Source organism: Cherax quadricarinatus, chromosome 3 (assembly GCF_038502225.1).
Source record: "Cherax quadricarinatus isolate ZL_2023a chromosome 3, ASM3850222v1, whole genome shotgun sequence".
NCBI lineage: Eukaryota > Metazoa > Arthropoda > Malacostraca > Decapoda > Parastacidae > Cherax > Cherax quadricarinatus.
In genome coordinates, this window is record NC_091294.1 from 53,472,068 (window position 1) to 53,498,191 (window position 26,124).

The following is a 26,124-nucleotide window of genomic DNA, read 5'->3' on the forward strand; positions in this document are numbered from 1 at the left end:
TGCACAAGGGTCCTGATCAACAAACTGCATACAGCTATGAGGGTACCATCACCAAATTCAACTTCAAGAACATCAACTGGGACCAGGTAAACTGTGTTCTAAATGAAACATGTTGGGAAGATATCTTAATTATATGGACCCTAACCAGTGCCTTGAAAAGATCAACTTTCTGGTAGCTGAAGTATGTTCAAGGCATATTTCCCTAAGAAAAAAGAAAAGTGAAGTGGAGAAAGAGAGAGAGACGCTCCCTCTACAGGAGAAGGCGAGGAATCACAGAGCTCCTCGAGAATGCTAGATTACTTGAAGCTCGGAAGGAAGTGCTAACCAGGGAAGTGGAAAATATTGAGCTAAAGTTAGAGGACTCATTCAGGATCCAGGAGACAAGAGGAGCTAAAAGCGATTAGTGAAATTGAAAGAAATTTTAAATATTTCTTTTCATATGCCAATAACAAGGCGAAAACCACTTCTAGTATAGGGCCCCTGCTCAGACAAGATGGATCCTACACAGATGACAACAAAGAAATTAGTGAGATACTGAAATCTCAATATGACTCTGTGTATAGCGAGTCACTAATCTCACTAAAGATAGACAATCCAAACAATTTTTTCATGAATGAGCCTCAAAACCCTGCCAATGTAGGCCAAATTTCTGATATAACCCTAACTCCACTAGACTTTCAGAAAGCCTTCGACATCATGCCCATGCACTCAGCCCCAGGACCAGACTCCTGGAACTCTGTGTTCATTAAGAACTGCAAAAAATACCTCTCACGAGCCCTAAGTATGCCATGGAGAAGGAGCATGGACACAGGTGAGATTCTACAATTGTTAAAAGCAACGGATATAGCCCCACTTCATAATGGTGGCAACAAGAACTATACACCGATAGCGTTAACGTCCCACATCATAAAAATTTTGAAAGAGTTTTAAGAAGCAGGATTTCAAACCACTTGGACTTCCAAAAACTGCACAATCCAGGGCAACATGGTTTCAGAGCAGGTCGCTCCTGCCTCTCGCAAATATTGGACCACCATGATATGGTCTTAGATGCACTGGAAAGCAAACAGAATGCAGATGTACATATGCAGTATATACAGGTTTTACAAAAGCCTTTGACAAGTGCGATCATGATATAATAGCACAAAAAATGCGTGCTGAAGGGATAACTGGCAAAGTAGGTAGATGGATCTTCAACTTTCTGACCAATCGAGCACAAAGAGTAGTGGTAAACAGAGTTAAATCGGAAGCTGCCATAATGATTGCTCTGTTCCACAAAGCAAGTACTCTCCCCCTATGTTGTTCTTCATTCTCATATCAGACAGAATGTAAACCGTAGCGCCATATCCTTTGATGTTCAGTGAAGACAAATTCCATCTACTCCCTTATGGAAAACTGGAGGAAATAAAAAAAAAAGGCGCAATACCTTGACTGGAACGATATACAAATAACCCGCACATAGAAGAGAGGAGCTTGCGACGTTTCGGTCAGACTTGGACCATTTACAAAGTCACACTGTGACTTTGTAAATGGTCAAAGTCTGACCGAAACGTCGTCGTTAGCTCCTCTTCTATGTGCGGGTTATTTGTAGAACTGGAGGATATAACGGCTAGGACTGAGTATAGAATACAAACTCTAATCACACAATAGAGCGGAAAAGTAATGTGTAAGACCTGCGAGTGGTAATGTCCGAATTTCTCACCTTTAAGGACCACAACAATGACACTAGCACATCTGCGAGGAAACTGATAGGATGGATAATGAGAACATTCAAGACAAGAGATGCCAAGCCAGTGATAATCCTTTTTAAATCGCATGTTCTCTCTAGGCTGGAATACTGCTGTACATTAACATCCCCATTCAAGGCAGGTGAAATTACAGATCTAGAGAATGTACAGAGAACCTTTACTGCACATACAAGTTCCATCAAACACCTTAACTACTGGGAACGCCTGGAAGCACTTGACTTGCGAGAGAAAGAGAGATGAATTATAATCTACACCTGGAAGATTCTGGAGGGACTGATCCCTAATCTGCGCACAGAAATCGTTCCCTACGAAAGCAAAAGACTTAGCAGGCGATGCAACGTACCCCCAGTGAAAAGTAGTGGCGGCACTGGTACACTAAGAGAAAACACAATAAGTGTCCGGGGCCCAAGACTGTTCAACAGCCTCCCACTAGTCATAAAGGGAACTACCAATAGACCCCTGGTTGTCTTCAAGAGGGAGCTGGACAGATACCTAAAGTCAGTGCCAGATCAGCAGGGCTGTGGTTTGTACGTTGGACTGCGTGCGGCCAGCAGTAAAAGCCACGTTGATCAGGTTCTGATCTACCAGGAGGCCTGGTCATGGACCGGGCCGCGGGGGCGTTGATTTCCGGAATACCCTCCAGGTAGGTAGTTGACTGGTGTGGGTTGCATCCTGGGGGACAAGGTTGAGGACCCCAATGGAAATAAGACAGACAGTCCTCGATGACGCACCACCTTTCTTGGGTTATCCTGGATGGGTAACCCTCCGGGGTTAAAAATCCGAACGAAATCTTATCTTACTGTTTCCCTCTCTGTACGGCGTCTCTACCACCACAACCCCCTCAATCCTGTACTACTACCACAACCCCGTCAATCCTGTGCTACTTCCACCACCACCCCATCTATCCTGTTGAAGAATTGAGACACTAATGCAACATATGGGAATCTTTATTCCCATATGTTGCATAAGTGTCTCAATTCTACAACTTGTCGGTTTTTCAAACCATTCATCCCATCTATCCTGTGTTATTACTACCACAACCCCCTCAATCCTGTGCTACTACAACCACAACCCCATCTATCCTGTGTTATTACTACCACAAACCCCTCTACCCTGTGCTACTACCGTAACCCCCTCTACCCTGTGCTACTACCGTAACCCCCTCTACCCTGTGCTACTACCATGGCGACCCCCTGTATCCTGTGTTACTCTCATCAAAACACCCTCTATTCTACGCTTCTATAATCACAACTCTATCCTGTGTTACTGCCATCACAACTCTATACTGCGTTACTACCATCACAACCCTCTATCCTGCGTTACTACCATCACAACCCCCTCTGTCCTGCGTTACTACCATCACAACCCTCTATCCTGCGTTACTGCCATCACAACCCTCTCTATACTGCGTTACTACCGTCACAACCCCCTCTATCCTGCGTTACTACCATCACAACCCTCTCTATTCTGCGTTACTACCATCACAACCCTCTGTCCTGCGTTACTACCATCACAACCCTCGATCCTGCGTTACTGCCATCACAACCCTCTCTATCCTGCGTTACTACCATCACAACCCTCTCTATTCTGCGTTACTACCATCACAACCCTCTATCCTGCATTACTACCATCACAACCCTTTTTATATTGCATTACTACAATCACAACCCCTTCTATACTGCGTTACTACCATCACAATCCTTTCTATCCTGCGTTACTACCGTCACAATCCCCTCTATCCTGCGTTACTACCATCACAACCCCTCTGTACTTCGTTACTACAATCACAACCCCCTCTATCCTGCGTTACTACCAACACAACCCCTTCTCTGTCCTTCGTGAATACTATCACAACCCTCCCTCTGTCTATCCTACGTCACCACCACCACAACTTATCACCTAATTTAAATATTTGGAGAAAACCTGGACAGTGTCCGGATGATATTAATGAAGAAACACTGATATGACCCTATTCCACGGAGATGGCCGCAAAACAATTGCAAAAATTATTAACTGATAGTTCTGTTAGTGGAATGGATTGTGAAGGACCTGCCTAGTATGGACCAACAGGCCTGCTGCAGTGTTCTTCCTTTCTCATGTTCTTACATTAGCACAACATAAGAACATAAGAAAGGAGGAACACTGCTTTAGGCCTATTGGCCCATACTAGGCAGGTCCTTCACAAATCCAACCCACTAACAGAATATTTGCACAGCCCACTTTAGTTCTTCCCTAACAGTAAGCTCTGATAAATCCACTAACTCGTGTATAAGTCCCACTCAAATCCAACCCTTCTCACTCTTGTATTTATCCAACCTAAACTTGAAACTACCCAAGGTTTTAGCTTCAATAACACGTCAGTGGTGACGTGTACTTAGCTCAGTGGTGACGTGTACTTTGGAGTGGTGACGTGTACTTAGCTCTGTGAAGACCTGTTTGTGTGCTCTCTGTGAATCTGAACCAGGATGCCCTCTCTTGAGCAACTTTACCAGCAGCTGAGAGAAGAGCTCAGAGTTGCTAAGATGGAGATACGGCGATTAACGGAGGAGAACAAGAGGATTCGTAGTAATCCTCCTGTTGTGAGTCCCCAGGTTAAGAGGGGAGCTTGGTCAGTGGCCGGGCAACATGGAACCAAACTGAAGATCAAGAAAACGGTTGGAGAGGCAGAAACAACGAGAAACCAGAAGACTACCGTGGAAACTTCCAACCCATTCTCGGTGCTACCTGACGAATGTGAGTGTTCTACTGGGAATGCCACAACGAGCACCAAAGAAGCATTGGCAGACGTGAGTAAGACATCCCTAGAAACCCCAACGAAGACCATCGAGAACGTCTTGACGAATTCTACAAGTGGTGTAATGCTACCTGGCGAATGTGAGTCGACTACTCGGAGCATCACGACGGACGACGCCAAGGAAGGTAAAAACGTTGTTGTTGTTGGGGATAGCCAGATTAGGTACATGGATAGGGCATTCTGCTTGAAGGATAGGAGTAAGAGGCAGAGTGTGTGTTTTCCTGGGGCTGGGATGAAGGATATTGTTAGCCGTCTGGATGACATCATGAGAGGTAATGGGAGCAATCCTATTATCTGTCTCAGTGCTGGAGGCAACGATGTTGGCAGACGTAGAAGTGAGGACCTGATTAGCAGGTATAGGTCAGCAATAGTGTGTCATATGTGGCATTTTGCCAAGGAGAGGAGTTGGAAATGAATGGTTGTTCAGAGCAATTGGTGTCAATTGCTGGCTGGACAAATACTGTAAGGAAAATGCGGTAACATTCATTGACAACTGGGACCTCTTCTATGGCAGAAATGACATGATACTAGGGATGGGGTTCACTTATCTAGGTGTGGGGTGGGAGCACTGGCCAACGCAGTGGAGGGAGCTGTTAGGTCTTTTAACTAGGAATAGTTAGTGGTATGGGTTTTTGCGGGAAAACTGTGAAGTCGCAGGGTAGTAATATGAGTACTAGGAGAACTAGTAATAGGCAAAATGAGGTTAATATTGGAAAGCCAGTGGCACTAATTGACAAGGACAGTAATAGGTTTAGTGGAATAACAGAAAGGAGCAGGAAGGGTAAAGAGAGAGGAGGGTCTTTAAATATTTATTACACAAATAGTCGCAGTGCTAGGAATAAGATGGACGAGTTGAGACTAGTTGCTAGTGCAGTTAACATAGATATATTTGCCATTACTGAGACGTGGTTTAATTAAAAAAGTCAGGACATGCCTGCAGAATGTCACATTCAGGGTTTTAAATTGTTCCAAGTAGATAGAAGTATCGGGAAGGGGGGTGGGGTGGCATTGTATGTCCGAGATCGCTTGAACTGTTGCATAAAAACGGGTATTAAGTCTGAAGTAACACATACAGAGTCTGTTTGGATAGAATTTTCAGAGGGGCATGAAAAATTAATTTTAGGTGTGATATACCGTCCCCCAAACTTAGATAGGGACCAGGGGAGACTACTATGGGAGGAAATTGTTAGGGCCACAAGGCACGATAATGTAGTAATTCTAGGAGACTTTAACTTTAGTCATATTGATTGGAATTTCTTGACTGGGAATTTAGAATCATACGACTTCTTAGAAGTAGTTCAGGATTGTTTTTTGAAGCAGTTTGTGACAGAACCTACAAGGGGTAATAACCTGCTTGACTTAGTTCTGGCAAACAATGAATCCCTTGTTAATAATTTAGAAATTTCAGAGGAACTGGGTGCTAGTGACCACAAATCAATTGCATTTACCATTGAATAGAAGTATGATAGTAGGGATAACTCAGTAACAGTCCCAGATTTTCGCTTAGCAGATTACGATGGGCTTAGACAACATTTATCATCTGTTGACTGGGGTAACCAAGAGAGCTATCAATATGACAGTTTTCTGAACACTATACATGCTGCTCAAAGAACATTTATCCCGTATAAAGAAATTAGATCAAATGGAAATGACCCAAAATGGATGAATAATAGGCTGAAATATCTACTAGGTTGTGAAGGCTTACTCAGCCCTGTAACAACTTCAGTCAGTATTACTAAGGCTGGCTCCTCCTCAGGAAAATTAATGCATAGAAAAAATAAAAACTGACAAACATAAACACTTTATTAATTAGAATATAAAATATAAAACACTTAAACGTGAAATATTGATCCTACATTAAAGAAAATGAAAATGAAAAATATAAATGATATCTGAATCCAATGCTAATATATATAAAACTTGGGTGTCTGGTGTTAGTGACACTGTGTGTTGTTGAAATCGTAGCCATTGCTGATGGGGGGGGGTCGCAGGGGTTGGTCACAATCCACTGGCTAGTTCTTCACAGTATAGCAGTGAATAATCTATCCCGATGACAGGAAAGCAAGTTTTTTTTCCACTGCAATGGTGAGAGGTTATATCCTGCTACTTGCATACACAAACAGGTAAGTGGATCAGAAATTGGGACGTCTCAGAACGTTAGTCTCCTTCAATTCTACTCGTTGATTGGCAGGTGACCCTCTCTGTCATTTCAAGCTGTAAAGAGAGACAGATTACCCACTGCTTAAGAAATCACTCTCCATGATAAGTACAATACCTAAAAGATGTGGTGATTATTAAAGCATTTAACCTATCAAGACTGAAAGGACTAAGTTAATTATTGGTCAAAAGTGAAGCTTTCAACCAATAAGTCCACTAAAATGTGATCAGGCGTGTACTTACAGTAGTGCTGGGAGCTGTGAGTCGAGTGATTTACTGTTTGACTGGAGCCCCACACGTCACCTTTCGGGGGGGGGGGGGGAAGAGGGAGGGGAAGGGATAGCGGGAGCTAGACTGACCCTACCTTAACAAGTAGCCGGGAATGAAACTATTGTTACTATATACTCCCTCACTACTCCTATCTATTGAACTTTTCCCTCACACTCCCCCATACCAAGACTTATAGTCAAGGAGTATAAGAAGAATAGGCGAGGAAAAAGTTCTAACATGTGGAAGTCACGTTAGGCAACAAATCTTCTACTGACTGTCACGACTTAACAAGTCAGAGAAATAATTGGATGAACCATTGATATATACAATATGGAACTTAAAAGCCAGGAGTGCCAATGTCCACCTCAAGAGGCGACTGTTGGTTCCCTTAAAAGTTTCTAGGTATATCAAAGGTTTGTGGTCCGTTTCTAAAATGAATTCTTTTCCCAGCAAATAAAATTTAAGTTTGGAGATACCCCACACTAGGGCCAAACATTCCTTTTCTTTGGTGGAGTATCTCGTTTCTGCGGGAAGGAGTTTCCAGCTTAGGAAGCATACAGGGAAGGGAGTACCATCATGGTATTGTAGTAACACTGCACCTAAGCCAGTATTGGAGGCATCAGTTCTTAAACAAAATGTTTTATTAATAACTGGAATCTTAAGTATAGAGTCTTTCGAAAAGATACTTTTAATCTCATTAAACTTTTCCCGAGCTACGTCAGAAAGTTCAAGAGGTTCCTTTACAGACTTTTTAAGGAAGTCGGATAAGATGCCTGTAAGATCAGTAAGGTTCGGGATAAACTGTGCATAAAAATTTACTGAACCAAGAAAGCTACGCATGAGCTTCTTGGTTTTGGGGAATTTAAATTCTAATAAAGCTTTGATCTTACTGGGGAGAGGCTGCAGAGAGTTATTAGAAAGTATCAGTCCAAGATATCTAATCTTGTTATACCCAAGGAAGCATTTCTTCGGCTTGGCAGTGAGGCCATGTGAGCGTATCCTGCGTAAAACTGATGTTAATGTTTGAATATGCTCGCCCCACATGGATGTCATTACGTAAATGTTATCAAAATAAACTGAAACATTTGGCATATTACCCAAGACCTTTCTCATCAGTCTCATGTAGGTAGCACAGGCAGTTACCAAACCGAAGGGCATAGTTCTATATTGCATCAGTCCTTGGTGTGTAGGAAAAGCGGTGTACTGCTTAGAAGAAGGATCTAACATTACTTGATGATATGCCTGCGCAATATCAATCTCTGAAAAGAAGGAAGAGTCATAAAATTTGTGTAGATCGCTATCTATTAAGGGCATAGGCTCAGCATCCCACCGAGTTATAGCATTAAGGCCTCTGAAGTCAATAGCAAGTCTATATGAATTATCCTCCTCCTTAACCATGACTACTGGTGAACAATATGCAGATACTGAAGGTTCAATGATCTTTAATTTTAATAATTTGTCTACCTCTCTGTCAAATTCATCCCTAAGGTGAACTGGAACTGGGTATAATTTTCGTTTGATAGGATTGTCCATCACTAAGTCAATCTTATGGACTACCGTGGAGGTAACACCTGGAATATCAGTAAAGACGTCTGAAAAGTTATTCACACATTGAAGTAGTTCATGTCTCTTATGGTCATCCAAAGATTCATTAATATTAATGTTTGTTGCGCCCGAGAGGTCAAGAGTCACGAAGTCATGTAGTTCTCTGTCATAGTCTATGTTAGAGGTGTCAGTTATGCACACCTTACATTCTTCAGTTGTCTTATCAAGTGGATAAACTAAGTCAAAGTTATTAAGGCAGTTAACCGAATTTCTTCGGTAATATTTCTTAAGGATGTTGATATGGCCTGGAGGCCTGGTCACAGACCGGGCCGCGGGGGCGTTGACCCCCGGAACTCTCTCCAGGTAAACTCCAGGTATGATAAAGCTTAGGTTTCCCTTTGACTTCTATGAGGTAGTCAACTTTCCCACAAATTTTTAATACTTTATATGGTCCTTTCCATGCTACTAATAATTTATTTGACTTGATAGGCAAAAGTACCAGAACTTCATCCCCTACTTTAAAACTTCTCTGACTTTTGGAATCAAAATAGGTTTTGTACTGGTCCATTGACAAGCTTAGGTTTTTCGAAACTATGTCAGAGGTCTCCTCACGTTTGGATCTAAGGTCAAGGAGAAACTGGTAAGAAGACTGAACCTCAGCACTCGCCTCCTCATTAGTCCATTAGTCATGAAGGATGGACAGTGGACCTCTGGCCTGTCTACCATAGAGAAGTTCAAAAGGTGAAAACCCCAAAGAGTCACTGGGAACTTCCCTCATGGCAAACAAAGCACAGGGTAGGTAACGATGCCACTCCTTACGTTTAAGGGAGCAAAGTTTCCTTAAAATGGACTTGAGAATCGAATGCTGGCGCTCTATCCTCCCATTACAGCTGGGATGATAGGGTGTGGTGAAGAGAGGCTTCACTCCCAGAAGTTGGTATAGATGTTGCATTAAGTCAGATGTGAATTGTGTCCCACAGTCAGACAAAATTTTTCTAGGGATGCCCACTCTGGAGAAGATGGACAAAAGGGCTTCAGCCTCATCTGTAGTAGTTATGGTCTTTAAGGGTACAGCTTCAGGGAAACTCGAAGCATAATCAACTAATGTTAATATATATGTCCCCCAGATGAAAGTGGAGATAAAGGACCAACGATGTCAATAGCTACTCTTTCAAAAGGTACCATAAAGACTGGCATTTTGACCATAGGTACTCGCCTGGTACCTCGGGAGGATGACAGTTGGCAAACTTTACACGATCTACAATAGTTAGTGACATCTGAGGACATTTTTGGCCAAAAATGGGTTTCCCTAATTTTATTTAAGGTTTTACGATGCGAGAAATGTCCGGCCACTGGCAGGTCATGAGCCATTTTAAGAACAGTCTCTCTGCATTGACTTGGAACAACTAAGATGGAATAGTCTATCTCATCTGAATTTAATTTGAATACTGACTTGTACAAGATACCTTTTATATATTCAGTTTATATGAAAAGTTTTTCCTTTGGATAACTTAATTTTGTTTAGCGGCATTATGGCAATTCTGAAGAGAAGGGCAATTACATTGTAAATTGACAAAGGAGTCATTCGATATATCTAAAGGCTTAAAGTCAGGGAAAATCAAAGGATGGACAGTAGGAGAAGCCTGGGCTTTGGTCTGAGCCCTAGTCAAGACATTTATAGTATCGGAGGTGATATCTTTACTTTCATCTAATAAGTGAACCGGTGATCCTACTATCTCGCTTTCAAGAGTAGCATCACTGGTTTTTAATCCCACATGAATCTCACGAGACATTGTCTCATCTGAACTTTCAAGGGGCTTCTCTGACTCTATAGGAAAAGGATCTGAAAAGCTTATGTCCACCTTTGGTGATGAAAGGTCAACCTTAGAAGGAAGAATGGCACCTTTTACATTACCTATTAGTACAGAGCAAGAAGTGATGGGAGCTAGTGCAGCTTCAGACCAACCTGTGAACCATTTAGACCTAATGTAACAACGGATGGTAGGGAAAGTGTCCGTACGGCCCAAGTAGTCTGAAAGTATAGCAGAAGAATGTGTTTCTTTAAGGTTAGGGAACAGCTTATCAGAAATGACTATACATGTGCATCCAGTGTCTCGTAAAATGGTAGATACATTACGTCCATTAACTGTTCCTGAACAGAAGGGTGCTTGGTCATTACAGTCTTTAAAACATCTTCCAACTTTTTGGACCTTCTTAGAAGGACAATCTGGACGTTTATGTCCCTTAACACCACACAAATGACAAACAGGAATAAAAGAAGTCACTTTACTTTCCATTAGACTAGAGGCTTTGATTTCTTAAGGTCTGATGAACCCTTGCCCTTAGAGTTCGATCCCTCTAGGTCTTTATAGGAATTGTGAGCCTCAGCATACAGGTCAGCAGCCTTAGCAACTTCCTCAGCTTTAATCAGGTTACGTTCTCTGATGAATGTTCGTATCTGATGGGGAAGAGCTGTCAGGAACTGGTCAGCAACCGTGAAGTCTCTAAGAGATTCATAACTGCGAATAATTCCTGAACTCTCTATCCAAAAGTCGAACAAACGAAAAAGTGTTACCTATAACTGCTGAAAGTTCTGGCCAGGCTGTAAGGTGGCATACCTGAAATCTTTCCTGTAAGAATTAGTGGTTTTTTGATATGCTTTAAGGATTGCCTTCTTCAGTAGGTTATTACATATATCCTGCGACAAAGTTGCATAGATATGCAAAGCGGTACCAGAAAATAACATTCCTAACCTGGTAGCCCAGGTGTCAGCAGGCCATTCACAGAGGGTAGCGGTATTTTCAAACCTGATAATGTATGAAGCTATGTCTTCCCCCTCTGTGAAGGGCGGTAAATTAGGTGTTGGAATATGTGTACTAGCTGCATGTTGTTCCATTACTCCTTCCTCTAATTGCTCTTGTGAGAAAGTTAACTTTTTATTCTCTAATTCTAGGCGAGATTTTTCGAGCTCGCAATCCTTTTCTCTCTCTGTTAACTCCCGTATTTTAGCTTGTTCCTCATGTTCTCTAGCTCTTTCCTCACATTCTCTAGCTCTTTCCTCACGATCAAGTCTATCACGCTCTTTTTTGTCTTCTCTTTCGATTCTCAATCTCTCCTTTTCCTCTTCTCTTTCGATTCTATCTCCTTTTCAATTCTTTCCTGGATTTTAGCACTAATGAAAGATTCTAAATTTTTCCCTGTTATTCCTAACTTCCAGCATTCATCCAAAACTGGTATTCCTCCATATTTCCAAGAATAACTTAAACTACCATGGGAAAATGAAACGGGTATTAAAGAAAACAGAGGGTTCAATTCCTGCTCCGCTCAAACTGTCAATAAACCAGAGGGCTCGATCCCTGCTTCAATTAAACAATATGTATTAATGAAAACGAAGGGTTTTTTGCCAGATCCGAGCAAACAGTAAGTAGAATGGGGTCCCTTGACCATCCAATCTTCTCACCAACAAATCAAGAGTGTCCTATGACAGTTCCCTTGATAAAATAAAGAGCTCAATGAAACAAATTGTCACTGGAAAATCTCGGGTCCCTAGAGTCTAATTCTCCAAAGTGTTTCAAGCTCGAACAAAAAGGTGGCAGAATTAAATATTATATCCTGCCTGACTTGACTTACAATAAATTGAGACTATAACAATCACCAAATCTTTTAAATACCTGTACTGTAGTCCTACCATAGAGAATGATTACTCATGGCTGGTGGTAACCGTCTGAGGTATGCGGCGTTAAAGTTCCAATGGTAGATTCGAGATGAAGTTGAATCTTGATTCAGTTGAGTTGATCCTGGTAAGGTCGCCACTTGTGAAGGCTTACTCAGCCCTGTAACAACTTCAGTCAGTATTACTAAGGCTGACTCCTCCTCAGGAAAATTAATGCATAGAAAAAGAATAAAAACTGACAAACATAAACATTTTATTAATTAGAATATAAAATATAAAACACTTAAACATGAAATATTGATCCTACATTAAAGAAAATGAAAAATATAAATGATATCTGAATTCAACTTGGGTGTCTGGTGTTGGTGACACTGCTTGTTGTTGAAATCGTAGCCGTTGCTGATGGGGGGGGGGTTGCAGGGGTTGGTGACAATCCACTGTCTAGTTCTTCACAGTATAGCAGTGAATAATCTATCCCAATGACAGGAAAGCAGGTTTTTTCCACTGCAATGATGAGGGGTTATATCCTGCTACTTGCATACACAAACAGGTAAGTGGATCAGAAATTGGGACCTCTCAGAACGTTAGTCCGTCTCCTTCAATTCTACTTGTTGATTGGCAAGTGACCCTCTGTCATTTCAAGCTATAAAGAGAGACAGATTACCCACTGCTTAAGAAATCACTCTCCATGATAAGTACAATACCTAAAATATGGTGATTATTAAAACATTTAACCTATCAAGACTGAAAGGACTAAGTTAATTATTGGTCAAAAGTGAAGCTTTCAGCTAATAAGTCCACTAAAATATGATCAGGCGTGTACTTACAGTAGTGTTGGGAGCTGTGAGTCGAGTGATTTACTGTTTGACTGGAGCCCGCAGGTCACCTTTCGGGGGGGCGGGGGAAGAGGGAGGGGAAGGGATAGCGGGAGCTAGACTGACCCTACCCTAACAAGTAGCCGGCAATGAAACTATTGTTACTATATACTCCCTCGCTACTCCTATCTATTGAACTTTTCCCTCACATAGGGCATAAGAAAGGAATTTATAGGTGTATCAAAAGAGGTGAGGGTCATCTTATGAATCAGTATATTGACATTAAGAGGGACATTAAAAAGGGGATAAGAAAAGCTAAAAGGGACTACGAAATTAAAGTTGCTAGGGATTCGAAAACTAACCCAAAAAGTTTTTTCCAGGTCTATAGAACAAAAGTTAGAGATGGGATAGGTCCCCTTAAAAGTAACTATGGGCATCTTACTGACAAAGAGAATGAAATGTGATCAATTTTAAATAATAATTTTCTCTCGGTTTTTACACAGGAAGACACTAACAATATTTCAGTAATTAATTTTTATAGTGGGCCAGAAGATAAATTATGTAACATCATAGTCACTAGTGAAATGGTTGTGAAGCAGATAGACCGGCTGAAGCAAAATAAGTCACCTGGTCCTGATGAGGTTTTTTCAAGGGTTCTTAGGAATGCAAAATGGAACTCTGTGAACCATTAACTAATATTTTTAATTGATCTCTTCAAACAGGTGTAGTGTCTGATATGTGGAAGATGGCTAATGTAATTCCTATTTTTAAAACGGGACAAGTCGTTACCGTCAAATTACCGCCCAATAAGCCTGACCTCAATTGTAGGCAAATTACTAGAGTCAATTAGCTGAGATTATAAGAAGCCATCTCGATAAACATAGCTTGATTAATGATACTCAACATGGATTCACAAGAGGCCGGTCTTGTCTAACTAACTTATTAACTTTTTTCTGTAAAGCTATTGAGGCTGTTGACCACGATAAAGAATTTGATGTTATTTACTTAGATTTTAGTAAGGCTTTTGATAGAGTTCCGCAACGAAGATTGTTAAAGAAAGTGGCAGCTCATGGCATTGGGGGAAGGGTGCTCTCGTGCATCGATTCATGGCTCACAGACAGGAAGCAGAGAGTGTCCATAAATGGGGTTAAATCTGAGTGGGGATCAGTAACAAGTCGCGTTCCACAGGGATCAGTCTTGGGCCGTTGTTGTTTATAATATATATCAATGATCTTGATGAAGGAGTTACTAGTGATATGAGAAAATTCGCCGATGACACAAAGATAGGAAGGATAATTGATTCAAACGTAGATGTTAGGGAACTTCAGAAGGATTTAGACAAACTCTATTCTTGGTCAGAAAATTGGCAGATGCAGTTCAATGTAGATAAATGCAAGGTTCTGAAGCTCGGGAGTGTCCATAACCCTAGCACTTATAAGTTAAATAATGTAGAACTTAGCCATACAGATTGCGAAAAGGACTTGGGGGTTATGGTAAGCAGCAACCTTAAACCAAGACAGCAATGCCTAAGCATACATAATAAGGCAAATAGATTACTGGGATTTATATCAAGAAGTGTGATCAACAGAAGTGCAGAGGTCATACTACAGCTTTATACATCATTAGTGAGGCCTCACCTAGATTATGCAGCTCAGTTCTGGTCTCCATATTACAGAATGGACATAAATTTGTTAGAAAACATGCAGCGTAGGATGACTAAATTAGTACATAGCATTAGAAATCTTCCTTATGAAGAAAGATTGAAGACTCTTAAATTACATTCACTTGCTAGACGACGAATGAGGGGAGACATGATCGAAGTGTATAAGTGGAAGATAGGTATTAATAAAGGGGATATTAATGAGGTCTTGAGGATATCTCTCCAAGAGAGAACCCACAGTAATGGATTTAAGAACATAAAGGAGGATCACTGCAGCAGGCCTGTTGGCCCATACTAGGCAGGTCCTTTACAATTCATCCCACTAACAAAACATTTGCCCAACCCGATTTTCAATGCTACCCAAGAAGTAAGCTCTGATGTACAAGTCCCCCTCAAATCCAACCTCTCCCACTCATGTGCTTATCCAACCTAAATTTGAAACTACCCAAAGTCCTAGCCTCAATTACCCAACTAGGTAGACTGTTCCATTCATCAACTACTCTATTTCCAAACCAATAATTTCCTATGTCCTTTCTAAATCTAAACTTATCTAATTTAAATCCATTACTGTGGGTTCTCTCTTGGAGAGAGATCCTCAAGACCTTATTAATATGGAAATACAGTGGACCCCCGCTTAACGATCACCTCCAAATGCGACCAATTATGTAAGTGCGTTTGTACGTGTATGTTTGGGGGTCTGAAATGGACTAATCTACTTCACAATATTCCTTATGGGAAAAAATTCGGTCAGTACTGGCACCTGAACATACTACTGGAATGAAAAAAGTTCGTTAACCGGGGGTCCACTGTATAAACACATATGCAGTATAATGTGATCCTTCATTGACAACGTTTCACCCACACAGTGGGCTTTTTCAAGTCACACACAGATCTGTGTGTGACTTGAAAAAGCCCACTGTGTGGGTGAAACGTTGTCAATAAAGGATCACATTATACTGCATATGTGTTTATATTTCCATTGTGTCGGTATTTTATACCATTTATTTCCACCTTATTAATATCCCCTTTATTAATACCTATCTTCCACTTATACACTTCGATCAGGTCTCCCCTCATTCTTCGTCTGACAAGTGAATGTAACTTAAGAGTCTTCAATGTTTCTTCATAAGGAAGATTTCTAATGCTATGTATTAATTTAGTCATCCTACGCTGAATGTTTTCTAACGAATTTATGTCCATAGTGTAATATGGAGACCAGAATTGAGCTGCATAATCTAGGTGAGGCCTTACTAATGATGTATAAAGCTGCAGTATGATCTCTGGACTTCTGTTGCTTACACTTCTTGATATAAATCCCAGTAATCTATTTGCGATTATACGTACGCTTAGGCATTGCTGTCTTGGTTTAAGGTTGCTGCTCACCATAACCCCCAGGTCCTTTTCGCAATCTGTATGGGTAAGTTCTACATCATTTAACTTGTAAGTGCTATGGTTATGGACACTCCCGAGCTTCAGAACCTTGCATTTATCTACATTGAACTGCATCTGCCACTTTTCTGACCAAGAATAGAGTTTGTTTAAATCCTCCTGAAGTTCCATAACATCTACGTTTGAATCAATTATCCTACCGATCTTTGTGTCAACGGCGAATTTGCTCATATCACTAGTAATTCCCTCATCAAGATCATTGATATATATTATAAACAACAACGGGCCCAAGACTGATCCCTGTGGAACGCCACTTGTTACAGATCCCGACTCGGATTTAACGCCATTTATGGACAGTCTCTGCTTCCTGTCTGTGAGCCATGACTCGATCCATGAGAGCACTTTTCCCCCAATGCCATGAGCTGCCACTTTCTTTAACAGTCTACGGTGCGGAACTCTATCAAAAGCCTTACTAAAATCTAAGTAAATAATATCAAATTCTTTATCGTGGTCAACAGCCTCAAAAGCTTTACTGAAGAAAGTTAATAAATTAGTTAGACAAGACCGGCCTCTTGTGAATCCATACTGAGTATCATTAGTCAAGCGATGCTTATCGAGATGGCTTCTTATAATCTCAGCTATAATTGACTCTAGTAATTTGCCTACAATTGAGGTCAGGCTTATTGGGCGGTAATTTGACGGTAACGACTTGTCACCTGTTTTAAAAATAGGAATTACATTAGCCATCTTCCACATATCAGACACTACACCTGTTTGAAGACATAAATTAAAAATATTAGTTAATGGTTCACAGAGTTCCATTTTGCATTCCTTAAGAACTCTTGAAAAAATCTCATCAGGACCCGGCGACTTATTTTGCTTCAGTCTGTCTATCTGCTTCACAACCATTTCACTAGTGACTGTGATGTTACATAATTTATCTTCTAGCCCACTATAAAAATTAATTACTGGAATATTGTTAGTGTCTTCCTGTGTAAAAACCGAGAGAAAATAATTATTTAAAATTGATCACATTTCATTCTCTTTGTCAGTAAGATGCCCATAGTTATTTTTAAGGGGACCTATCTTATCTCTAACTTTTCTTCTATAGACCTGGAAAAAACTTTTTGGGTTAGTTTTCGAATCCCTAGCAACTTTAATTTCATAGTCCCTTTTAGCTTTTCTTATCCCCTTTTTAATGTCCCTCTTAATGTCAATATACTGATTCATAAGATGACCCTCACCTTTTTTGATACGCCTATAAATTCCTTTCTTATGCCCTAGTAGATATTTCAGCCTATTATTCATCCATTTTGGGTCATTTCTGTTTGATCTAATTTCTTTATATGGGATAAATGTTGTTTGAGCAGCATGTATAGTGTTCAGAAAACTGTCATATTGATAGCTCTCTTCGTTACCCCAGTCAACAGATGATAAGTGTTGTCTAAGCCCATCGTAATCTGCTAAGCGAAAATCTGGGACTGTTACTGAGTTATCGCTACTATCGTACTTCCATTCAATGCTAAATGTAATTGATTTGTGGTCGCTAGCACCCAGTTCCTCTGAAATTTCTAAATTATTAACAAGGGATTCATTGTTTGCCAGAACTAAGTCAAGCAGGTTATTTCCCCTTGTAGGTTCTGTCACAAACTGCTTCAAAAAGCAATCCTGAACTACTTCTAAGAAGTCATATGATTCTAAATTCTCAGTCAAGAAATTCCAATCAATATGACTAAAGTTAAAGTTTCCTAGAATTACTACATTATTGTGCCTTGTGGCCTTAACAGTTTCCTCCCATAGTAGTCTCCCTTGGTCCCTAAGTTTGGGGGACGGTATATCACTCCTAAAATCAGTTTTTCATGCCCCTCTGAAAATTCTATCCAAACAGACTCTGTATGTGTTACTTCAGACTTAATACCCGTTTTTATGCAACAGTTCAAGCGATCTCTGACATACAATGCCACCCCACCCCCCTTCCCGATACTTCTATCTACTTGGAACAATTTAAAACCCTGAATGTGACATTCTGCAGGCATGTCCCGACTTTTTTAATTGAACCATGTCTAAGTTAAGGAAAACACATCAATGCTACCTGCTCTAGTAACTAATCTCAACTCGTCCATCTTATTCCTAGCACTACGGCTATTAGCGTAATAAACATTGAAAGACTCTCCTTTCTCTTTACCCTTCCTGCTTATTTCTGTTTTTCTACTAAACATATTACTGTACTTATCACCCAGTGTTACTGGCTTTTCAATATCTACCTCATTCTGCTTATTACTAGTTTCCCTAGAACTCATAATATTACTACACTGGGACTTCATTGTTTTCCTGCCAAAACCCATACCACTAACTATTCCTAGTTTAAAGTCCTAACAGCTCCCTCCACTGCAGTTGCCAGTGCCCCCACCCCAGACCTAGATAAGTGAACCCCATCCCTGGCATACATGTCATTTCTGCAATAGATGAGGTCCCAGTTGTTAATGAATGTTACTGCATTTTCCTTACAGTATTTGTCCAGCCAGCAATTGACACCAATTGCCCTGGACAACATTCATTTCCAACTCCTCTCCTTGGCAAAATATCACATATGATAGGGTTCCCACCCTTCCTCCTAATTATTTCTATTGCTGACCTATACCTGCTAATCAGGTCTTCACTCCTATGTCTGCCAACATCGTTGCCTCCAGCACTGAGACAGATAATAGGATTGCTCCCATTACCTCTCATGATGTCATCCAGACGGCTAAGAATATCCTCCATCCCAGCCCCAGGAAAGCAAACCCTCTGTCTCCTACTCCTGTACTTCAAGCAGAACGCCCTATCCATATACCTAACTTGGTTATCCCTAACAACAACAACATTCTTACCTTCCTTTGTGACGTTCGTTGTGATGTTCCCAGTAGTCGACTCACATTCGTCGGGTAGCACTGAGAATGTATTAGATGTTTCCACAACAGTTTCCACGGCAGTCTCTTTCTTCTTCGTCGTTTCTGGCTTTCCATTCGTCTTCTTGAGTGTCAACTTTGTTCCCTGCTGTCCAGCCACTGACCAGTTTCCCTTCTTGACCTGAGGACTCAAAACAGGAGGACTACTATGAATCTTCTTGTTTTCCTCGGTCAGTCGCCGAATCTCCATCGTCGCCATCCTCAATTCTTCCTTAAGCTGTTAGTAAAGTTGCTCGATGGAGGGCATCTTGCTTCAATCCGTAGAGAGCGCATAAACAGGTCTTTACAGAGCTAAGTACACATCACTACTGAGTACACGTAGGAAAGTATTGGTTTGGAAATAGGGTAGTTGATGAGTGGAACAGTCTACCTAGTTGGGTTATTGAGGCTAGGACTTTGGGTAGTTTCACATTTAGGTTGGATAAATACATGAGTGAGAGGGGTTGGATTTGAGTGGGACTTGCTCATCAGAGCTTATTTCTTGGGTAACATTGAAAATTGGGTTGGGCAAATGTTTTGTTAATGGGATGAATTGTAAAGGACCTGCCTAGTATGGGCCAACAGGCCTCCTGCAGTACTCCTCCTTTCCTATGTTCTTATGTTAACACCTCTTCTTGGCAAAATGCCACATGTAAAGTAAAAGATCTCAAGTGCAACTAATGTGACATTTTATTGTGGCAACGTTTCGCTCTCCAGGAGCTTTATCAAGCCATTACAAACAATACATGGACACAGAGAGTATATATAGGCTCAGAGTGAGGTGCAATACTAGTGGTAGTAGTAGTAGTAGTAGTAGTAGTGACAAAAGTTGTAGTGGTAGTAGTTATACAATATGATAGAGCAATTAATTCGTACATGAGTAAAAGGATATAAAAGCTATTACTTGGGTAACATTAAAATAGGTTGCACAAATATAGACTGGATAGAGGCAGCCTGTTTCAGTGTTCACTCTCTGTAATGTGCTTTGTGTAGTATAACATGAGAGACTATGTGATGGCAGGGTTTACTGTTTTCAGGAGGATTCTTGCTAAGACTTCAGAGATGGTGAAGCTGCCGTTGTTTTGTTTAATTGTATTTGAGACAGCGATCAGTGCTGATTCGAGGCACTTGCGTCTACGGAAGTTAGTTTCTTTGATCAGTAATTGGGCGTCCCTGAATTTCATGAGATGATTGGTGGAATTTCGGTGTTGTACACAGACGTTGTTCAAGTTATCGTTCCTACATGCGTAAATGTGTTCACTGAGGCGGGTGTCGAGGTTTTTGCTGTTTTACCTACGTAAATCTTGTCACAGCCTCCACAGGGTGTAGTGCAAACTCCTGCGTTGACTGGTTTGTGGTGCTTTGATTTTGTCCTGGTTAGATCCTTTATTGTAGTGCTAGAAGCGATGGCGACTCTGGTGTTAGCTTTTGAAAGTACTTTAGAAACGTTCAGTGCAACCTGGCTGTTGGGAAGAATTATAACTTTGTTGGGAGTGGTTTTGGTGCGTGGTGAATTAATGATCTGAAGAGCTCTTTTCTTGCAGTCTTTGATGAAAAAGGAAGGAAAATGTAACTCAGTGAATGTATGAACATTCCTCGTCAAGAAACTCAGGACTACAAATTCGTTATGCTCTTAGGAAAAACCTGATGATGATGCCTCTTTTGGTCTTGGTATCTTGACTGGAATAAAAGTGTGTGAGATCGTTTTTATTGGTAGGTTTCCGATAAACTTGAAATCTTAGGTTATTGTCTACTTTGTGAATGAGCCAGGTTGCACTGAACGTTTCTAAAGTACTTTCACAAGCTAACACGAGTCGCTATCGCTTCTAGCACTTCAATAAAGGATCTAACCAGGACAAAATCAAAGCACCACGAACCAGTCAACGCAGGAGTTTACACTATACCCTGTGGAGGCTGTGACAAGATTTACGTAGGTGAAACGGCAAGAAACCTCGACACCCGCCTCAATGAACACATGCATGTAGGAACGATAACTTGAACAACGCCTGTGTACAACACCAAAATTCCACCAATCATCTCATGAAATTCAGGGACACCCAATTAATGATCAAAGAAACTAACTTCCATAGACGCAAGTGCCTCAAATCAGCACTGATCGCTGTTTCGAATACAGTTAAACAAAACAACGGCAGCTTCACCATCTCTGAAGTCTTAGCAAGAATCCTCCTGAAAACAGTAAACCCTGCCATCACATAGTCTCTCCTGTTATACTACACAAAGCACATTACAGAGAGTGAACACTGAAACAGGCTGCCTCTATCCAGTCTATATTTGTGCAACCTATTTTTATGTTACCCAAGTAATGGCTTTTATATCCTTTTACTCATGTACGAATTAATTGCTCTACCATATTGTATTACTACTTCCACTACAACTTTTGTCACTACTACTACTACTACTACTACCACTAGTATTGCACCTCAATCTGAGCCTATGTATACCCTCTGTGTCCATGTATTGTTTGTAATGGCTTGACAAAGCTCCTGGAGAGCGAAACGTTGCCACAATAAAATGTCACATTAGTTGCACTTGTGTCCTTTTACTTTACATATTGTCGGTAATTCTACTAACTTTATTACAAAATGCCACATATGCCACGTATGTAGATTGATCATTCAAAAGGTCCATCATTTTAGTGTTGTAGTCACTGGTGTTGAGTCTGACGACTCCACCTCCTTTGTCGGCGGTGGTGACGATAATGTTGGGGTCGTTGGCGAGGTCCTTAAGGGCAGTGATGTATCTTCTAGGAAGATTAGAAGAAGAAGGTTCACATAAAGCTGCAGTGAGAAGGCCCTGTATATAACCCTTCTGGAAGTTGCTGTCACTGTGTCTATGGTTCCTGGTAACAAGGTTGAGTTGATAGTTAGGTTTGCGTATGTTGGTGGTAAATTTGAGTCCCAGACTCAGTGCTTGTTTCTCGTAGTCGGTTAAGGTGCGTGACGATAAGTTGTTTATCAGGGATTCGCGTCCCATTTCCTTGCATCGATTGTTAGTGCAGAGGTACTGAAGTTTGCGATTGAGTTTGATCTTCTGTTGGAGGTTAGCTGTGGTGACTGTGCTGAGAATATGCTCAGCAGTGTGTTGGTCAATCTGAAGATTGGCCCTCATATTCCTTGCAGTTTCAAAGGTTTCCTTAGCGATGTTAGAAAGTTCTTCGGCACATTCAGTTAAGTAAGCTTGGGTAGCTGGAGAGAATGGGTGCTTGGAGTTGGAGAGTTGTGCAGGAGTAGACTTAGGGATCACCTTCTCTGCCAGGCAATCTTGTAGGAAGTTGTGTCTGTTGCGATAGCTGTGAGCACGAAGAAGGGTGTCCAAATAACGTCTGCATGAAATGTCCATTATGTTGCGGTGTCCAACAGATTGTAATAAAGTAGGTAGAATTACCGACAATATGTAAAGTAAAAGGACACAAGTGCAACTAATGTGACATTTATTGTGGCAACGTTTTGCTCTCCAGGAGCTTTATCAAGCCATTACAAACAATACATGGACACAGAGGGTATATAAAGGCTCAGAGTGAGGTGTAATACTAGTGAGGTAACATTTCGATGTTCACTAGTGGTAGTGGTAGTAGTAGTAGTAGTAGTAGTAACAAAAATAATACAATATGGAAGAGCAATTAAATCGTACATGAGTAAAAGGATATAAAAGCTATTACTTGGGTAACATAAAAATAGGTTGGACAAATATAGGCTGGAAAGAGGCAGGTTTTTTTCGGTGTTCACTCTGTAATGTGCTTTGTGTAGTATAACAGGAGAGACTATGTGATGGCAGGGTTTACTGTTTTCAGGAGGATTCTTGCTAAGACTTCGGAGATGGTGAAGCTGCCGTTGTTTTGTTTAATTGTATTCGAAACAGCGATCAGTGCTGATTCGAGGCACTTGCGTCTGCGGAAATTAGTTTCTTTGATCACTAATTGGGCGTCTCTGAAATTCATGAGATGATTGGTGGAATTTCGGTGTTGTACACAGGCGTTGTTTAAGTTGTCGTTCCTACATGCGTAAATGTGTTCATTGAGGCGGGTGTCGAGGTTTCTTGCTGTTTCACCTAAGTAGATCTTGTCGCAGCCTCCACAGGGTATAGTGTAAACTCCTGCATTGACTGGTTCGTGGTGCTTGGGTTTTGTCCTGGTTAGATCCTTTATTGAAGAAGATTGCCTGGCAGAGAAGGTGATCCCTAAGTCTACTCCTGCACAACTCTCCAACTCCAAGCACCCATTCTCTCCAGCTACCCAAGCTTACTTAACTGAATGTGCCGAAGAACTTTCTAACATCGCTAAGGAAACCTTTGAAACTGCAAGGAATATGAGGGCCAATCTTCAGATTGACCAACACACTGCTGAGCATATTCTCAGCACAGTCACCACAGCTAACCTCCAACAGAAGATCAAACTCAATCGCAAACTTCAGTACCTCTGCACTAACAGTCGATGGAAGGAAATGGGACGCGAATCCCTGATAAACAACTTATCGTCACGCACCTTAACCGACTACGAGAAACAAGCACTGAGTCTGGGACTCAAATTTACCACCAACATACGCAAACCTAACTATCAACTCAACCTTGTTACCAGGAACCATAGACACAGTGACAGCAACTTCCAGAAGGGTTATATACAGGGCCTTCTCACTGCAGCTTTATGTGAACCTTCTTCTTCTAATCTTCCTAGAAGATACATCACTGCCCTTAAGGACCTCGCCAACGACCCCAACATTATCGTCACCACCGCCGACAAAGGAGGTGGAGTCGTCATACTCAACACCAGTGACTACAACACTAAAATGATGGACCTTTTGAATGATCAATCTACATACGAACCTATCAGCACTCAACAGTGGGAGACGCTCACCAAAGACTTTCTATACAAAACCAGACAAATACATGTACTCAAACGCACTAGAGAAGGCTAGAAACTTCTGTACCTGTTACCAAGCAACCCTAAACCAGCACACATGTATGGTTTACCCAAGACCCATAAACACAATATTCCTCTCAGACCAATCACGTCAGGGATAGGCAGTGCTCCACACAAACTAGCCGGAGTTCTTGCCAAACATCTATCCTGCCTTCTGGGGACCATTAGCCCTGCTCATCTTAAACACTCAGGCGACCTTCTCAACCGCATCCGTATCCGTAACCTCTCCATCCGTAACAAGAAACTAAGCAGTTTGGATGTGACTTCCCTCTTCACAAAAGTACCTACCAAAAAAGCCATCGAGGTTCTAAGACGTAAAGTCAACCAGGACCTTAATCTTCCTTTACCTCCCGGAGATTTTGTTGACTTGATTGAACTCTGTGTTAATTTCAACTGTTTTTCTTTCAATAACAAGCTCTACAAACACACCTACGGCATGGGAATGGGGTCCCCAATAAGTGCCGTCCTAGCCAACTTATACATGGAACACCTAGAGTCCGAACACTTCGCCAACATCATCCCTTCAAGCGTCACTTGGTTACGTTACGTGGACGATGTCCTCGTAATAACTCCAAAACGTTTTGATGTACGGGATCTTCAGGCAAGGCTCAACGCAGTTGAACCAGCGATTCAGTTTACACTAGAAGAAGAGTCCAATGACAAGCTACCTTTCCTCGACGTCCTCATTCACAAAGTAGACAACAACCTAAGATTTCAAGTTTATCGGAAACCCACCAATAAAAATGATCTCACACACTTCTATTCAAGTCAAGATACCAAGACCAAAAGAGGCATCATCATCGGGTTTTTCCTAAGAGCATACCGAATTTGCAGTCCTGAGTTTCTTGACGAGGAATGTACTTACATTCACCAAACATTCACTGAGTTACAATTTCCTTCTTTTTTCATCAAAGACTGCAAGAAAAGAGCTCTTCAGATCATCAATTCTCCACGCATCAACACCGCTCCCAACAAAGTTATAATTCTTCCCAACAGCCAGGTTGCACTAAACGTCTCAAAAGTACTTTCACAAGCTAACACCAGAGTCGCCATCGCTTCTACCACTTCAATAAAGGATCTAACCAGGACAAAACCCAAGCACCACGAACCAGTCAATGCAGGAGTTTACACTATACCCTGTGGAGGCTGTGACAAGATCTACGTAGGTGAAACAGCAAGAAACCTCGACACCCGCCTCAATGAACACATTTACGCATGTAGGAACGACAACTTAAACAACGCCTGTGTACAACACCGAAATTCCACCAATCATCTCATGAATTTCAGAGACGCCCAATTAGTGATCAAAGAAACTAATTTCCGCAGACGCAAGTGCCTCGAATCAGCACTGATCGCTGTTTCGAATACAATTAAACAAAACAACGGCAGCTTCACCATCTCCGAAGTCTTAGCAAGAATCCTCCTGAAAACAGTAAACCCTGCCATTACATAGTCTCTCCTGTTATACTACACAAAGCACATTACAGAGAGTGAACACCGAAAAAAACCTGCCTCTTTCCAGCCTATATTTGTCCAACCTATTTTTATGTTACCCAAGTAATAGCTTTTATATCCTTTTACTCATGTACGATTTAATTGCTCTTCCATATTGTATTATTTTTGTTACTACTACTACTACTACTACTACTACTACTACTACTACTACTACCACTACCACTACCACTAGTGAACATCGAAATGTTACCTCACTAGTATTACACCTCACTCTGAGCCTTTATATACCCTCTGTGTCCATATATTGTTTGTAATGGCTTGATAAAGCTCCTGGAGAGCGAAACGTTGCCACAATAAATGTCACATTAGTTGCACTTGTGTCCTTTGACTTTAGGTATCTGTCCAGTTCCCTCTTGAAGACAACCAGGGGTCTATTGGTAATTCCCCTTATGGCTGGTGGGAGGCTGTTGAGCAGTCTTGGGCCCCCTTGGCTGTCTTCCAAGAGGAAACTCGTCAAATTCCTCAAATTAGTTCCTGATCCGCTGGGTTGTGGTACATACATTTGACTGCAGTCGGCTATGCCAAAAGTACACTAAGGTAAAACACAGTAAGTGTCCGGGACCCAAGACTGTTCAGCAGTCTCCTGCAATGCATAAGGGGAATTACCAATAGACCTTTGGCTGCCTTCAGTACCCGATCAGCCAGGCTATGATTTGTATGTTGGAGTACGTGCGGCCAGTAGTTATAGCCTAGTTGAT